The sequence below is a fragment of the Loxodonta africana genome, chromosome 1 (genome assembly GCF_030014295.1).
Source record: "Loxodonta africana isolate mLoxAfr1 chromosome 1, mLoxAfr1.hap2, whole genome shotgun sequence".
In the NCBI taxonomy this organism is placed as follows: domain Eukaryota; kingdom Metazoa; phylum Chordata; class Mammalia; order Proboscidea; family Elephantidae; genus Loxodonta; species Loxodonta africana.
The window spans coordinates 181,809,502-181,816,828 of NC_087342.1; positions in this window are offsets into that span (position 1 = coordinate 181,809,502).

A 7,327-nucleotide genomic window follows, 5' to 3' on the forward strand; every position below is an offset into this window, starting at 1 on the left:
AATAATTTCCAATAGACTTTTTTTAATCAGAAATCTGATTAAATCTAAATGTGAAAGGTAAAATAAAAATAGGAAACAAACATGCTAAAGACATACCTGTCCAAAACCTTACCAGCCAAGCATTTTATTACTAGCTTTGCCTCAGAAATCTATCGTAGAATGGTAAAGATGAGGCATCCCAGAAGTTTTAATAACATCGGGTTTAGAACCAGCAAATAAATTAGACTAGTTATTTATTTTTCGAAAATCTCTGTACTCACAGACCAAAAAACCAAACCCATTGTCGTCGAGTCAATTCCGACTCATAGCGACCCTATAGGACAGAGTAGAACTGCCCTGTAGAGTTTCCAAGGAGTGCCTGGAGGATTTGAAATGCCAGCCTTTAGGTTAGCAGCCGTAGCACTTAACCACTATGCCACCAGGGTTTCCACACACAGAGAAAAACCAGTTTTTAAGAAAATCTGCAAATATGGCTTTGTCTAAATTGCATCCCAAGAAACAACACTTAACTCCTTTACAAACAACCTAACTCACCTGAACGATAGAGGAAAGTCAAGGGTTAGTGTTATCACTTTTATTAGAATAGCCTGGATTTCTGATTAAAAATTCATGGTTCCAGGCCCTTTTCCACACTGGCAGAAACAGAATTGCTGGGGTGTGGTAGCAAGAAATCTGCATTTTAACACCACCACCAATTGGACTTAAAAATGAGAAGCAAAATAACGTAAAGAACTGTCTTGGTTTCAACAAACGATTTATCTCAACCTTTGTAGGGTGTCACTTGATGCCCAGTTAAGAGACACATGGCCTTACTAACCTGCTACAGGAGTAGAATTTTGCTCTACTCACTACAAGTTCAAGTCCAGGCAGCCGGAACTATTGAGACATGGGCATAGAACACCCTGACTGATAAATCACAAAAATTGTTTCAATAGGGGTATATGGAGAGTCATTTTAAATTAACATCCCAAATTTTCCAGAAGACACCTCTGAGACCTTGGAGAACTTAGGCTTTGGAAGAGGTAGGGGAGAATTTGCACTGTGTAACACAGAAAAACAGAGAACTCCGTAAGGAAAAAGAGTTGAGGGGAAAAGCAAAGATGAAAGTGTGAGTCACTATCATAAACTCCTAACACCCCTCGATATCACCTACACATAATCCAAAAAAACAGCCCAGATTCTGGAAACTCAGAATATTAAGAGAAGGGAAAAGAGAGTCAGCCAGCCCGTACAAATATTCTGAACATTGTTCCTTTTTTTTTTTTGCTACTTCATATATTAAGGCGCTCAACTAGCCTGTCTTTCACAGTCTCAAGAGAGAAGGAATTCTACTAGCTGTTGTGTCCCAGAAGCAAGGGGAAAAAAGTGGGCTAGATTCAAGTAGGATCTCAGCTTTGGCAAGTCATATATTGTTTGCATCTCCCTGATGAATAAAGGAAAAAGTGAAAGGATGTCTTATATTTTCCTTTTATTCTTTCATTGAAGTTCTAAAGAAAAAGGGGGAAAGATAGAAAATTGGGGAGAAGAAAGCAAAACACACTTGTTATGCTTAAAAGAGGGTGAGATTTGAAGAGGCTATAATTTTTTTTTTATAAGGGTACTCACTGTTGAGTGTCAGCTGATGCAGCAAAATCCACCTCTGATGAAAGTTTAGGGATGACAAAAACTGATGGGTTGCTGAGAAATAAATATACCCAGCAGGGTTTGTTTTGGCCAATGAGTAACCTTTTTGAGAATCAGCAGTTGGCTCAGCTTAGATAAGATGGATAAGGTTTTGTTCATATTAGGAAAAAGATATCATCTTACTCCAAATGTACCGAGGAGTCAAATTTGTTAGAGATATTAAAGAGAACTGTGGCTGAACAACAGTCATATTTACTTAACTTGGGCAATTATAAAACCAACAAGATGCATTTCAAGGTATAGTTACAATTTAGAGGGTGGTCCTTCCTTGGGCATGAAAGATGGTTAGCAAAATCTTGTAGACCTGTCTCAAAGGGCTGGTGTTCATTCTCTAGGTCTTTATTTGCATCATCTTATTTTCCTATTCTACCATCACTCTCACTTGCTTCCATTGTAAAACTGGCTATGGGTAATGAAGGTTCCAGGAACCTTACAAACTTACTGAGCATTTAAATTAATTTTCCAGTGCCCTAGTTTTCTTTTCTAAGTGATGCTTTGCCCGTGCTATTGCTTTCTTGAAAGGCAGACTTCGCAGAAAATTCCGCATGCGTTTTTTTGTGCTACACTAACTAGCATTTGTTTCACACCTCCCCCAAACTCCTTAGTCATTTTTCAGTCATCTGTCCCTGCAGATGGAAATGCTGGTGGCCTAGTGGTTAAGTGCTACAGCTGCTAACCAAGAGGTTGGTAGTTCAAATCTGCCAGGCGCTCCTTGGAAACTCTATGGGGCAGTTCTACTCTGTCCTATCGGGTTGCTATGAGTCGAAATTGACTCGATGGCAGTGAGTTTGGTTTGGTTTTTGGTCCCTGCCAAAACTGCTCTTTGCTGATGATAGTCAGCTTTACACTAAACACAGAATTTGGTCTAAGGAGAGATTTTTTTTAACCCTTGCAATGTACAAATCTTCACTGGTAAGGGAAACCAAAAAACAGACCTGTTGCTGTCAAGTCAATTCTGACTCATAGAGGCCCTATAGGACTGAATAGAACTGCCCCATAGGGTTTCCCAGGCTGTAAGCTTTGCAGAAGCTAACTGCCACATCTCTCTCCTGCAAAGTGACTGTTGGTTTCAAGCCATCAACTTTCAGTTAGCAACCAAGTGGTTAAACATTGAACAACAAAGGATCCTCATTGGTAAGAAAATAGGTTTAATCTGAGGGTGATTTAAGCTTGTAAATGCTCAGCCTGTCTCTTGTTTCTCACAGCATTTGTAAACTAAGAAAATAATCTATTCTTAGGGTGGTATAGCTGGAAGAGCAGAAAACAGTGGCAGTAGGTGTAATAGTACATGTAATAAGTAAACTTGCTGCCGAGGAGTCGATTCCAACTCATAGCAATCCTATAGATCGAGTAGAACTGCTCCATGGGGCTTCCAAGGCTGTAAATCTTTATGTAAGCAGACTGCCACATCTTACTCCTGCAGAGCAGTTGGTGGATTCCAGGTGCTCAATGTCATTAGCCATCAGAGAGAGGCAAATCAGAACCACAATGAGACACCAGTTCACTCCCATTAGGATGGCTAAGATAAAAAGAGAAAATAACAAATGCACTGAGGATATGGGGAAATTGGAACCCTTATCCATTGCTGGTGGGAATGCAAAATGGTACAGCCGTTGTGGAAAACAGCATGGTGGTTCCTCAAAAAACTAAAACTAGAACTACCGTAAAAAAAAAAAAAAAAAACCGTATGATCCTGCAATTCTACTCCTAGGTACACATATCCAAAATAGTTGAAAGGAGAGACTCAAACAGAGACTTGTACACCAATGTTCATTACAGCACTATTCGCAATAGCCAAAAAGTGGAAATAGCTTAAAAGCCCATCAACAGATAAATAGACAAACAAAATGTGGTACATACACACAATGGGATATTCCTCAGCCAGTACGAGAAATGAATTCTTGATACAAGCTACAATACGGGTGGAGCTGGAAGCCATTATGCTGTGTAAAATAAGGCAATCACAAAACGATAAATATTGTATGACTTCACTTATATAAACCCTAGTGGCGTAGTGGCTAAGTGCTATGGCTGCTAACCAAAGAGTTGTCAGTTCGAATCCACCAGGCGCTGCTTGGAAACTCTATGTGGCAGTTCTACTCTGTCCTATAGGGTCTCTACGAGTCAGAAATGACCCAATGGCAATGGGTTTGGTTTGGATTCATGTAAAAAGAGAAGAAAAGGTGAAAGTATAGAGACCAAAGTATATTAGTGGTTACCAGAGGCAACAGGGAGGGGGCCAGGGGGAGTTAACAGTGATGGAAAAAATTGCATTGATTAAGGGGTAGGGTTGTACAGCTGCATTTGTAATTCCAGCCAATAAATTGTATACCTGTAAAAAGCTGAATTGGCAAAAGTGGTATTGTAGGTATATCTACAGCAACGACAGAAAAAAAAAAAGAGTAGTAAAACACCTCATGGGATTTGGTTCCTTGGTTTAGAGGTTTAGGGTCATGGTTTCACGGGACATCCCAGTTAAATGGCCTAATAACCTGATCAGTGTTCTGCTATATCTCCTAGTTTGTTGCATACTGCCTGGGGTCTTAAAAGCTTGCAAGTGGCCATCCAAGGCACAATAATTAAAAAAAAAACAAAACTTTTTTCCACTGTTTAACTGGAGCATCAGAGGAAGAAGAAGAGTCAGGAATACAAGGAGGAAGTGGATTGTGTATGGCTAATTGCCTCCATGAACAATTGCCTCCTTTGCCATGAGACCAGAAGTAATGGATAGTGCCTGGCTACCATTACTGAATATTTTGATGAAGGATTCTACAGAAGAATCCTGGTCAAAAGGGGGAAAGTGCAGTACAGAACGTTCTGGACTCCAGACTTTCTGGAGCCATGAAGGATGAATGAACCCCTGAAACTATTGCCCTGAGATAATCTTTATACTATAAACAAAAATATCCCTGAAGTCCTTTAAACCAAACAATAGTTTAGTTTAACTAGTAAAGAACACCTGCCTTGAACATTATGTTCTTTTAAGAACTATCTATATGGGATCAAATTGACAACTGCAACTCAAAAGATTAGATAGGGAAGTGAGTTTATGTCAATGAGGGAGGAAAAACTCAGAAACAAGGGAGAGAATAGCTGCAAAATTTGAAGAATGTAATCAATGTTACTGAATTGTACATGTAGAAACCTTTGACTTGGTGTATGTTTCAATGTGTACATTCTCAACAACAACAAAGTAAGTAAATATTAAAAATATTTAAAAAACACATTATACTGAGTCACAGAAGTCATTCACAAAATACCACATATTGTATGGTTTCATTTTATGAAGTTTCTGGTTTAGGCAAATCTATAAAGACTAAAACTAGATTATTGATTGCTATTAATTGATTGATTATTGGGTTTCAGGAGGAGACTGTGGAGTGATAGCTAAAGGGTTTATTTTTAAAGTCATGAAAATGTTCTAAAATTGATTGTAGAGATGGTTGTACAACTCTGAATATACTAAAAACCATGGAGTTGTACACGTTAAATGGGTGAGCAGTGTGAATTATATAAACCAAAACCAAGCCAAACCCGTTGCTGTCGAGTCGATTTCGACTCATAGCGACCCTATAGGACAGAGTAGAACTGCCCCATAGAGTTTCCAAGGAGCAGCTGGTGGATTCGAACAGCCCCCCTTGTAGTTAGCAGCCTGAGCTCTTAACCACTGCACCACCAGGACTCTGAATTATATAGTATGTGATTTATATCTGAATAAAGCTGTTACCAAAAAAAGAAATAAAGGCAATAATGTATATAAATTCTTATTGAACTGTCTGGCATAGAATAGGCACAAAAATTTTTATTTTTGTTTTGGAGGCTTATTATATGTAAATATTTTCAAGTTATTTGGGCTTCATAAAATCAACTCTTGAATGTTTGAACCAAGGAAACACAGAACTTCAAAGGAAGCTTTGAATCAACTAGGATTTAGTTCTATAGTTAGGGTTTATTTTAAAGCAGAAATTTGGAAGCCTAGGAATGACTCAGTACTTCTGTCTAAAAAGAAATAGCAATTTGTTGAGTTTCCTTTACCTCCTACTATTATTGTGGAACTGTCAGTTTCTCTTTCCAGTGCTGTTAGAGTTGTTTTTTTTTAATCTATTTTCAAGTCCTCTCATTGTGTGCATGGATATTTATTATGGTTATGTCTTCCTGAAGGATTGTCCCTTTAATCATTATATAATACCCTTCTTTGTCCTTTGTGGTGGATTTTGTTTTAAAGTCCATTTTATCTGAGATTAGTATTGCCACTCCTGCTCTTTTTTGGTAGCTATTTGCTTGATATATTTTTTCCATTCTTTGATTTTTAATAAATTTATGTCTTTGTTTCTAAGGTGTGTCTCTTCTGGACAGCATATTGATGGGTCCTGTTTTTTAATCCATTCTGTCACTCTCTGTCTCTTTAGGGGTGCAATTAAGTCATATACGTTCAGTGTGATTATTGACAGGTGAGTTTATTGCTGCCATTTTGTAGTGCTTTTTTTTGTGTGTGTGTGGTGTTAATGTTTTCGTTATTCCTCTTACTCTTCTGTGCTTAATTCCTTTTGTTTGTGTATTTTTTTGTTTTGTTTCTTCTGTTTTTGTAGATTTTGCTTTTACTGAGACTTTCTGTTTTACATCTTTGTTTTGATGAGTAGGTTTATGTAATGGATTGAATTGTGTCCCCCCAAAATATGTGTCAACTTGGTTAGGCCATGTGTAGTTGTCCTCCATTTTGTGATTTTCCTATGTGTTATAAATCATAATCTCTGCCTGTGGTCAAAAGGATTACTCAAATCACCTCCCTGATCCAAAAGGGAGTTTTCCTAGGATGTGGCCTGCACCACCTTTTATCTCTCAAGAGATACAAAGAAAGGTAAGCAAGAAGAGAGCTGGGGACCTCATACCACCAAGAAAGCAGCACCAGGAGCAGAGTGAGTCCTTTCGACATGGGGTCCTTGTGCCTGAGAAGATCCTCGACCAGGCAAGCCTTCCTCCAGAGCTGACAGAGAGAGAGAAAGCCTTCTCCTGGAGCCAACACCTTGAATTTGGACTTGTAACCTACTAGACTGTGAGAAAATAAATTTCTCTTTGTTAAAGCCATCCACTTGTGGTATTTCTGTTACGGCAGCACTAGATGACTAAGACAGTTGGTTCTTTGAAAGGGTCAATCATTTGACACTTAGGGTTTGAGGATTGACATTTGTATCTGTTTTACTTAGTTTTTGGGATCTTTGCTATGGACGGACAGTATGGTGCTTCTCTCTACAGCACAATGTTGGCTTGCCTCCTCATCCTAAGTGCCATCAACAGATGAATGGAATGAATGTCTGTGGTTTATACACACAATGGAATACTAAACTCAATACTGCCCAGCAATAAAGAACAGTGATGAATCTTCAGAACTTAACAGAATTTGTATCATTTAAATTTCTCTATTGTATTACTGGTCATTGCCAACAAATTGTCATCAGTTGGTCTTAAATTTTTCTTAACTTTATGTTTCTATTGTCAATTGTCTTCTTTTGGCCTGAAGCTTGGTTGTATGCCTTTGTTTGTCCTTGATTTTCAATATGATTTTCACTGCTGTTTTTTTTTTTTTTTATTTCACCAGTTGTGTGATTATATCACTATACTTTCCTTCATTAAATAATTAGGTTAT